Source organism: Sciurus vulgaris (assembly GCF_902686455.1).
Source record: "Sciurus vulgaris genome assembly, chromosome: 4".
NCBI classification, from domain to species: domain Eukaryota; kingdom Metazoa; phylum Chordata; class Mammalia; order Rodentia; family Sciuridae; genus Sciurus; species Sciurus vulgaris.
In genome coordinates this window covers 119,970,962-119,983,146 of record NC_136464.1, presented here as the reverse complement: position 1 = coordinate 119,983,146, position 12,185 = coordinate 119,970,962, and positions in this window count along the sequence as shown.

Sequence of the window (12,185 nt, the reverse complement as noted above, 5' to 3'; positions counted from 1 at the left end):
TCAATAGTAATAGACTGAGGTGGGGCGGGCTGGCAGGGCAATTGTTCAGATTCTTCTTGCCCTCTGTGGAATACTCCTTCCCTTTGGCTATGGGACAGTTCTCTTTCTGGGATGGGAGTCTTGTGATGAAAATCAAACAATGCAGTTCTTCATTTTGGGATATCATTTTCTGAGTTGCAACAGAATCCAGAGCTCAAGAATAACCACCTTGCCATGGTGCTTCTTCAACTGTGAAAGAGCAAGCACTGTACTTGGTGCATAATGCACCCGATAAATGTAAACTCTCACTAATACTGTTCGAACCATGTTGCCTTGCATTAGCCCCATTTGACTGGTGAAGAAGCTGGTGTCCCATGAGTTGAAGCAATTTTTTTTTGTTTTGTTTTGTTTTGGTATGGGGAATTGAACCCACGGGCATTTAACTACTGAACTACATTCCCAGCCTTGTAAAATATTTTATTTAGAGACAGGGTCTTGCTGAGTTGCTTAGTACCTGGCTAAATTGCTGAGGCTGGTTTTGAACTTGCGATCCTCCTCCTTGGCCTCCTACACCACTGGGATTACAGGTTTACAGGCATGCGCCACCATGCCTAGGGAGTTTAAGTGCTTTTCAAAAAAAGTGAAGTATGCGGTCTGGGCATGGTGGAGCTTGCCTGTAATCCCAGGGACTTGGGAGGCTGAGGCAGGAGGATCCCAAGTTTAAGTCTAGCTTCAGTAATTTAGCAAGGCCCTAAGCAACTTGACGAAAAGAATTAAAATGGCTGGGGATGTGGCTCAGTGGTTAAGCTCACCTGGGTTCAATGGCCAGTTCCCATCCACCCCAAACACCAACCCCCTCAAATAGAAGAAAATAAAAGAATGTTTTTAGATGAATGTAATAAGGCAAAGTGAGAAGTGAGGTCCTGATAAACTCAGTTCTGGTCATAAGCTGATGACTTCCTTTGTGGGAGAACAAGGAGAGTCAATGATTACTAAGCAGTGGTCATGAGAGAGTTGATAGAGTCCTAAAAGAAAATGGGAACAAGCTCTGTCCAGAGACATAGATGAGTTTGCTCAATAAGGAGTTTGGGTGAACCAAAGCCTGCATTTTTTGAGGGCATAAATTCAAACTTCTGTGGGATTTTCATCAGAAGAGCTTTTATTTTTTAATTGAAAAATATATTGAAAGAAGAATAGATCAATTTGGGTGTTTCTTTGAGAAGAAAACTAATTTTGTATTTCAACTGAATTTTAACCTTAAAATGTTTTGAAAGAAAGCATCTCCTTTTGACTGTATTTCAAAAGAAGGCTGTGAACACTTGCTATCTTAAAGGGAGGAAAACATAATTTTAAGCTATCTAGACAAATTTCTCATATTCTTCAGTGGTCGATTGAATTTCACATTTGATCTGAAAATTGTCACGTCTTCATCTTCCCTCCTACTTATGACAGTGTACTCTGTGTTTGCAGATTTACAAGGAATTGTGGAATCACAATAAAAGCAAGAGCATTTGAAGATAAATGGTCGTTTCCTCCGGATGTAGTGGGTTCTTCTGCGGCAGAGGTCTGCTCACGACAGTGTTGCTGCTCTATTCTGTATGTGGCAGATTGTCAGATAAAATGTTTATTCTACCCTTTTTCATTTTCTCTGTCTATTTGTTATCCTAAAAATAGAACATTAAGCTTTTCCCCAGCAGAAGAGGTCATTCTGGTTTTTAATGTTCCAACTATTTTGCAAAGTAAGAAAATAAAATATGGAAAGATATAATGTTCCAAAAAAAAATCTTTTAAGCATTTTGGGGATGGCTAGAAAAAGGTCAACTTGAAGGAGAATATACACAGAAATCTACTTAGTGTTATTTAAGAAAATAAGAATAAATGCTGATTGTTTATGCCCCAAGTTATTCATCCCTAACATCTGAAATTGTCTGAATTTAGGAGTGTTTCAAAAAGGTTGAATGAACAAGTGAAGAACCTTGATGTGCCTAGGATTTTGTATGGATTCTCATTAAATAAAGAGTCCATCAGCCAAAGTACATTATAAGCAATGCAGTTTGTTATCAACATATATCAAAGACTGGTAACAGAGAAAAGTGAATTTGTAAAACAGCAAAAATTTCTTAAAATGATCTCTGCTCAGTTCTTTCCTGCTCTCACTATTTTCTACATGAATGGCCATTGAGCCCCTACAAATCTCTCCGCTCCATTTTTATCTCTGTATTCAAATTTTACCTTCAAGTGCAAACAGCCTGTCTCGGTTTTCTTGCCTCCCCATTCCTCTTATTTTTCTCTTCTTCCTTGCAAACAGGTAGTATTTTTTTCTTTTGTTTATTGTGGTAAAATATGCACAATATAAAATTTACCATTTTTAATCACTTTTGAGCATACATTTCTGTTTTAGTCAGCTTTTTTTTTTTTTTTTTTTCTCTCCTGGACCAAAAGACCTGACTGGAACAATTTTAAAGGAGGAAAAGTTTATTTGGAGGCTCATGGTTTCAGAGGTCTCAATCCACTGACAGCAGGCTCCATTCCTCAGGGCTCAAGGTGAGGCAGAACATCATGGTGGAAGAGTGTGGCAGAGGGAAGCAGCTCACAGGATGATCAGGAAGCAGAGAGTGAGAATCCACTCTCCAGATACAAAATATACACCCAAAGCCATGCCCCCAGTGAACCACTTCCTCCAACCACACCCCACCTGCCCCCAGTTACCAGTTAATCCCATTAGGGATCAATTCACTGATTAGGCTAAGGCTATAACCCAATCATTTATCCTCCAAACCTTCTTGCACTGACTCACACGTGAGCTTTTGGGGGACACCTCACATCCAAACCATAACAAGTCCTTTCACATTAAGTGTATTCACATTATTATGCAAATATCCCCAACATCCACCTCCAGAATGTTTTCATCTTCCCCAAATGGAAACTGTACTCATCAATCACTTCTCATTCCTCCTCATCACAGCCCCTTCCACCAACATTCTGTTTCTCCTGTCTGTGAATTTGACTAGACTAGGTACCTCATACAAGTGAAATCGTGTAGCATTTGTCCTTTGGAAACTGGCTTATTTCACTTGGCCTAATGTCTTCAAGTGTCATCCATATTTGTCCTTTATGTCAGAATTTGCTTCTTTTTTAAAGACACAGTAATATTTCATTGTACTTAGACATCTCATTTCATGCATCCATTTATGCTTCAGTGGGCAATTGACTACTTCTACCTTTGGGCTACTGTGAATAATGCTGTTCTGAACACAAAAGCACAGATAGCTCTTTGAGTCCCTGCTTGTCATACTAATTCTATGTTTTTTTTTTTTTTTTTTTTTTTTTAAGGAACTGCTTTATTGCAGATAGTGCAGCCCCGGCAGCAATGAACAAGGGTTCCAAATTCCCCACATTCTCACAGACATTTGTTATATTCTGTTTTGTTTGTCTTTAATAATAGTTGCCTTAATGCATGTGAAGGGGCACCACATTATAGTTTTAAAAATTTAAATTAAATGCACTTTAACTGATACATAAAAGAAAAAAATTATACATATTTATGGGATGCCATGTGATATTTTGAAACATGGTGTCATTTTAAAATCAGGTTAAACATACCTATCTCTTTAAACATTTATTATTTCTGTATGATAAAAACATTCAAAATGATTTCTTCAGGCTCTTTGAAACATAAAGTACATTATCATTATAGTCACCTTTCTATGCAATAGCCCACCAGAACTTATTACTCCTATGTAACTATAACTTAGTGTTTATTGATCAGTATGTCCCCTTCACTTCTCCTCCTACTCTCCCCAGTCCCTAATAACCATGATTCTATCTACAATTTCTATGAGATCAATTTTCAATTTGTTCTTTTTAGATATACATGACATATAATACATACATGGAGTATAACTTACTCTAATTAGGATCTCATTCTTGGGGTTGTACATGATGTGCAATTACCCTGGTCATGTATTCATATATGAACACAGAAAAGTTATGTCAGATTCATTCCACTGTCTTTTCTATTCCCATCCCTCCTACCTTCCCTTGATTCCCCTTTATCAAGTTCACCGAACTTCTATTCTCCATCCCCTTCTTGTGTGTTAGCAATCACCTATCAGAGAGAGCATTTGGCCTTTGGTTTTTTGGGATTGGCTTATTTCACTTAGCATTATAGGCTCTAGATCCATCCATCTACTGGCAAAATTCATAAAGTAATTCTTTTTTATGGCTGAGGAATATTCCATTGTGTATATAGACCATATTTTATTTATCCATTCATGTGTCATAGGGTATCTAGGTTGGTTCCATAGTTTAACTATTGTGAATTGAGATGCTGCGAACATTGAAGTGGCTGTGTCACTGTAGGATGCTGATTTTAAATATTTTGTGTATACACCAAGTAGTGGGATAACTGGTTCAAATAGTGGTTCCCTTCCAAGTTTTCTGAGGAAGCTCCATACTGTTTTCCACAATGGTTGCACCACTTTGCACTCCCAACAGCAATGTATGAGTATACACTTTTCCCTACATCCTTGTTAACATTTATCTTTATTTTTATTCTTGATAATTGCCATTCTGACTGGAGCAAGATGAAATCTCAGTGTAGTTTTAATTTGCATTTCCCTAATTGCTAGATAAGTTGAACATTTTTTCACATATTTGTTGACCATTTGTATTTCTTCTTCTGTGAAGTACCTGCTCATTTCCTTTGCCCATTTATTGATTGGGTTATTTGGGTTTTTCGGTGTTAAGTTTTTTGAGTTCTTTATATATCCTGGAGATGAATGCTCTCCTGAGGTGCAGGTGGCAAAGATTCTCTCCCATTCTATAGACTGCTGCATTCTTGATTGTTTCCTTTGTGGCGAAGAAGTTTTAAAATTTGATACCATTCCATTTATTGATACTTGATCTAACTGTTTTAACTCAGCTTGTTGAAGAAGTTTGTTCCTAAGCAAACATCATGGAAAGTTGGGCCCACATTTTCTTCTAGGAGAGGCAGGGCCTCTGGTTTAATACCTAGGTCCTTGATTCACTTTGAGTTGAGTTTTGTGCAGGGTGAGAGGAGGGGTTCAATTTCATTTTGCTACATACAGATTTCCAGTTGTTCCAATACCATTTGTTGAAAAGGTTGTCTTTCCTCCAGTGTATGTTTATGGTACATTTGTCTAGTATGAGATAACTATATTTATGTGTCTATGACTCTATTTCTTCTATTCTGTTCCATTGACCTTCATGTCTATTTTTGTGCCAATACTATGCTGTTTTGTTACAATAGCTCTTTAGTATAATTTAAGGTCTGTTATTGTGATGCCTCCTGCTTAGTTTTTCTTGCTACAGATTGTTTTGGCTATTCTGGGTCTCTTATTTTTCCAAGTGAATTTCATGACTGCTTTTTTTATTTCTATGAAGAACGTCATTGGAATTTTAATGGAAATTGCATTAAAGCTATATAACACTTTTGGTAGTATGGCCATTTTGACAATATTAATTCTGCTTATCAAAGAACTTGGGTGATCCTTCCATCTTCTAAGGTCTTCTTCAATTTCTTTCTTTAGTGTTCTGAGTTTTTCATTGTAGGGGGTCTTTCACCTCTTTTGTTAGATTAATTCCCAAATATTTTTATTCTTTGCATCTATTGTGAATGGGATAATTTTCTTAATTTCTTTTTCAGTTGATTTATCAGTGGTGTATAGAAATGTAATTGATTCGAGTTTTAATTTTCACATAAGAGTAAGATCATGCAGGACTTGTCTTTTAGCACCTGACCTATTTTATTTTGTATAGTGATCTAAAATTCCATCCATGTTGCTATAAATGATAGGATTTAATTCTTCTTTGTGGCTGAATAGTATTCTACTGTGTCTAGGTATCACATTTTCTATACCCATTTATCAGTTGATGGACACATTGGTGGTTTCCATTTCTTGGTTGATGTGAACAGTGCTGCAATAAACTTGGAAATACAGATGTCTGTGCCACATACTGATTTAATTTCCTTTGGACATATATCTAGTAGTGGGAATTCTGAATCACATAGCAGTCACATTTTTAATTTTTTTTTGAGAAAACACTATATTGTCTTCTGTTATGGCTGCACTAATTTATAAGGTTCCCTTCTCTCCACATCCTCAGTAGCACTTGTTGTCTTTTGTTGATAACAGCTATTTTTACTGAGGTGAGATCTCGTAATTTTAAAAAAATTATTAAAATTTTTTTTAAAATTTTTTGTTCATAGTACACATATGGGGTACAACTTTTCATTTCTCTTGTTGTACATGAAGTAGAGTCACACCGTTTATGTAATCATACATGTACATAGGGTAATGATATTGTCTCTTTCCATTTTATTCTTTTTCCATATTGATTCTTTTTATTTATATGCAACAGTAGAATCCATTTTGATGTGATTATACATGCAAGGAATATATCATATTTGAATGAGAACTCCGTTCATGTGGATTTATATAACTGAGGTAAATCTTCCAAGGAAAGTCTTCTAAAAAGATTCACTGTAGTGTATTCATATATGTACGTAGAAAGTTATGTCAGATTCATTCTACTGTCTTTCCTTTTCCTAATGCCCATCTCCTCCCTTCATTCCCCTTTGTCTAATTCACTGAATTTCTATTCTCTTCCCACACTGCTCCCTTATTGTGGGTTAGTTTCCACACGTTGAGAGAACATTCCATCTTTGTTTTTTTGAGACTAGCTTATTTCACTTAGCATAATATGATTTACATTTTCCTGATGATTAGTGATGTTCAACATTTCTTCATCTATCTCTTGGTCATCTTCTTCTTTTAAGAAATGTCTATTTAGAACTATTGTCCATTTTTAACCAGGTTATTATTATTATTTTGGGCTGTTCTTTGTTTCGCTACTGGTATTTAGAGTTCCTTATGTATTGTCATTATCAACTCCTTGTCAGATACAGAGCTTGCAAATATTTCTTCCTATGCTGTTGGTTGTCTCTTCACTCTTCATTGTTTCCTTTGCCATACGTAAGTTTTTTAGTTTGATTTATCCCAATTGTCTGTTTTTGCTTTTGTTTCCTATACTTTTGGCGTCTTGTCTTTATTTTTATGCTATTGAAAATGGAATTATTTTCTTTATTCCATTTCAATTTTTCATTGTTAGTGTATGGAAATGTAACTGAATTAGGTGTGATAATATTGTAGATATTCTGGTGAATTTGCTTATTATTTTTACAGGTTTTTGTGGAATCTGTCTGGGTTATCAACATGTAACAGCCCATCATCTGCCAGAAGAAATACTTCTACTTCTTCATTTCCAAATATTAGTTAATATTGGTGTTAAATTTCTACTTGGATCATTCATTTCTTTTATTGTCCAACAGTCTGTCAAGGATGTCTACTTCTCTGCACATTATAAGTGATGAAAGTCTTCTTTTTTCTCCTCCTAATTTAGAGGAAATTTTTTACTTATTTCATCATTTAGTATAATGTTGACTGTGACTTTTTCCATATATAAATTTTATTATATTGAGGAGCTTTTCTTGAATTCATAGTTTTAATTTTGAAACAACACTGAATTTTGCCAATTTATTTTTCTGTGTCAACTGAGATGAAAACCTCTCCTTCATTCTATTAATATGTTACATTACATTGATTTATTTTCATATGTTAAACAATCTTCGTATTCCATGAATAAGTCTCATGTGGTCATGATGCATGATCCTCTTAATAGGCTGCCAAATTTGGTTTTCTTGTATTTCATTGAAGATTTTTGGATCAATATTTATAAGGCATATTGATTTCTAGTTTTCTTATAGTTTCTGTATCCCTTTTTACTTCAGTTATTCTTCTTCCTTTTAAATTAAAACACTCATTAAAGCTGTCCTGTTCTTCTCTGCTATGGGTTTGCATGTTAGCTCGTAGATGCTCATTCTTACTTGGAGACAGTTCTTGGGACACTGATATTGAGGGTGGGAGTGAGGTAGAATTTTCTTTGGTAGGCAAGAGGAAGCAGCAGATTGAAAATAACTGTGGTTTAAGAATTTGTCACCAACAAATTCATAAATTAAACTGCATTCCATAACTGAGGTAAATCTTCCAAGGAAAGTCTTCTAAAAAGAAGGAAGATTGATTGAAATGTATGTGAGGATATAGGTCAGTGTTGCCCAAAATTTTTGTTTTTCTTATTGTGGGCCTTCAATGTTGCTGTGTTTGTTATTATTTTCTTAAATGTCTTCAAACATAAATCTATCTATAAATTCTATCTATTTACAACTATAAAAACAAATTAAATTTATAAATTAAATACAGCTTCTTCCAAATAATACAATTCAAATTAACAAATTTATATGATGATGATGTTTACTGGAAACAAAATGTTAGCTCGCACAATGTCAATTACTACCACAAAATTGTTTTGGGTTCATCAGGCTTGTATTTGTTCATTTTGTGATGACTCAGTTTTTCCAGCATTTATCTTTATATGAATTACTATAAAATATTTATTTGCATGATATTCATCTGTGATATTATTTGGACTTCACCTGACCTGAGGGCATAATTTACATATTTAATCTGGCTTTTTTATTATTTATTAGCTTGAGATCATTAGATCAGTGCTCTTTGGCATCAATACCATGGTAAATGCAAACTGAAATATGAACCCCAAAACTGTTTGGCAATAGTCATTTAAATAATCCTAAGTATACTTATGAAAATTTCTAAATGAAATACTTAAATTTAAATTTTCTAATGATAAACTCACAGACCTATCTCCAAATCATTGGAGAACACTGATTAAAATAACAAAAGAAAGAAAGATATTGTTTGGGTGTGGGGTGTGGAGGAAAGTTGAGGGAAGGAAAAGAATTAAGGGCAAATGAGGGCAGGAAGCTCCTGGTTGAATAGTTCATTCAAGAAGATGCTGGGCAGAGAATGGGGGATGACACTAAGTGTCAGAGGTATGGGGAGGCCTGGGACTACGGAACATGGTGAAAGATCTTGTTCAAGGACAAAAGAAAGATAAAAGACAAAATTGATGTTTATAAGGAAGCAAATCACTATTCTTTTTTTTTTTTTTAAATATATACCCCATAGCTATTCCCCCAATGAACCACATCCTCCAGCCACACCCTACCTGTCTCTAGTTGCCACTCAGTTAATCCCATCAGGAATTAAATAGCTGATTCCATTAAGGCTATAACCCAATAATTTCTCCTCCAAACTTTCTTGCATTGTCTCAAGTGAGAGTTTTTAAAATTTATTTTTATTGTAAACAAATGGGATACATGTTGTTTCTCTGTACATGGAGTAACAGCATACCATTTTCATAATCATACATTTACATAGGGTAATGATGTTTGATTCATTGTTATTTTTTCCTTCCCCCCACCCCTCCCACCCCTCTTTTCCCTCTATACAGTCCTTCCTTCCTCCATTCTTGCCCCCCTCCTTAACCCTAACTCTAACCCTAACACGAACCCCTCCCACCCCCCATTATGTGTCTTCATCCACTTATCAGCGAGATCATTCGTCCTTTGTTTTTTTAAGATTGGCTTATCTCACTTAGCATCATATTCTCCAATTTCATCCATTTGCCTGCAAATGCCATAATTTTATTATTCTTTATAGCTGAGTAATATTCCATTGTATATATATATATATATATATATATATATATATATATATACCACAGTTTCTTTATCCATTCATCAATTGAAGGACATCTAGGTTGGTTCCACAATCTGGCTATTGTGAATTGAGCAGCTATGAACATTGATGTGGCTGTATCTCTGTAGTATGCTGATTTTAAGTCCTTTGGGTATAGGCCAAGGAGTGGGACAGCTGGGTCAAATGGTGGGTCTATTCCAAGTATTCTAAGGAATCTCCACACTGCTTTCCAGAGTGACTGCACTAATTTGCATCCCCACCAGCAATGTATGAGTGTCCCTTTTTCCCCACATTCTCTCCAACACTATTAAGCAAACCACTCTTCTAAGGACCTGGCAGAGAAGAGACAACCAGAGGGTGAGCAAAAGGGCTGGGATCGAAGAGGTTCAAATGGGGAAGTGGGTCCAGGAGGAGCAATCAGAGTAAAGGCTAGGGCAGGATCCCAGCTCAAAGTACTGTCCTTGTCACTGACTATATTCCGTGAGTACATCTCCAGAGTGGGGACAGGATGGAAAATTGGAACTGTGACTTTAGGAGACAAACAACTGTCTTCAGTGTTTACTAAAGCCTAACCCTTACTGGAACTGATAAATAAAGGGAATGTATACACGGCAACCGAGGAGGCCACTGATGAACAGGGGTCAAAGTGACCACAGGAAGTATAACAAACTTTTTTTTTCTTCCTTTCTGATTCTCTGTCCCTCATTGCAGAGTAGTGGGAACTCTAACCACTCACCCACACAAAACCCAGTCATCTCATCCACTATTTACTAAATTTTCAAATGCCTTTTATTTTTCCAGGGAACTTATGGGCACTGGAAATATAATAATGAATAACACATAGGCACGGAATTCCTATATCCTACAATCAAAGCAAGATATAGATGAACAAATATGTAACTGCCACCCACAGTGGAGTATAACTGCATACGGAACCTCCTTCCACATCAGATCCCTTGCCACTGGCATGCATCCCCCTTCCTGGAGGAAGTGATGTTTTGGATGAGATGTGAGTGAGCAGACTGGGGTCGGGGGTATTGCGTCAGGTAGAGGACACAGAATAAGCAAAGACCTACCTGGTACAAGAGAGATACTCACAGCTTATAGAACGTGAATGTCATCAGGCCAGCTTTCGTACAATAGCTGTGGATACGTGTCAGTAGCAAGACGTTACACTGGAGAATTGAAGAGGATCTTAAGGAGTCATTTCAGAGCCACGCAAGTATTTAAACTAGAGCAATAAAGTGGCCATTTAAAAAAAAATTTTTTTTAAAAACATAGCTGTTTTTAAACATGACCTTCTCAAAGGCCAGATAGAAGCTGTTGTTTTATATTCCTATTCTGCCTCTTGAAATAATGTTTTTCGCCACTCTCAGTATTTACCAGGGATTTCAAATGCAGTTGCCGATATGGTCTGGCAGGTAAGTAAGTGCATGAAGTGGGTGATATAAGGCATTAAGAAATGACAGTGATTCTGGCAAAGGAGGGCACCCATGCCCATATTCAGAGCAGCCATTACTCAGTTCCAACTGAATATTAAAATGCTGCAGCACTGGTCAAAACTTTTAATTAATTGTTCTGTATAGACTCCTCATTTGTGAGTGCAAAAAACTAAAATCTGTGAGTGAGGACTTGTTCTCAAACCCCTCATTTATGACCTCTGTTACAGTTAGGAAAAAATCTGTGAAACACTCATTTGTTGCCAAAGAAAACAGTACTTCTATCACTTATTCCAAGAAGACGATTGGTCACATTCTCCTTGTTTTATTTTATTTTTTTCAAAAAACTTCAACCTAGCAATCAGGATGGTTTAATTCAGGGATCATGTGTACAGTAAGATTAATGGTAAAACACAGCTGAAACAGTGATTTCAGTATATTGAAAAGAAGTCTAAGTTTTAATCTGAGAAGGTGGAATGTGGGATAGAGCAAATCAAACTTTCTAATTAGCTAGGCAAACATTTTCTTATACTTCCTAATATACTTCCTGATATAAAAATAGCAATTATATAGATGTATATGTATATACATATATATGCTTACTCATGAGAAAACTAAAATGTAAAAGGAAGATGGTAAGATAAATGTTGAGAAGACCGATAGTAAAATGAGGAAATAATTACTCTTTTATCATTGAATATATATAAAACATTTTTTTTTTTTTTTTTTTTTTTTGGTACTGGGAATTGAACACAGAGGCACTTAACCACTGAGACATATACCAACCCATTTAATATTTTACTTAGAGACAGGGTCTTACTGAGTTGCTTAGGACCTTGCTAAGTTGCTGAGGCAATCCTCCTTTTTAAGCCACCTGAGCCACTGTATATAATAATCTATTTAAAATGATTTATTAGTTGCTTGAAATCTAAACACTCTCTATAATACCTTTAAAGAAACCAACAATAAATATGATTTTATTATAATTTTAAATGGAATTTGAATTTCTCTTGTTCTTTCTGACTTATAGAAACCATGTTGTTCCATAAGATGTGGTCAGGTGAACTTTAATAGAAGGCAGCTGTTCTAGTCTATACACTAGTTCTAGTAATGAACGCCCATTTGC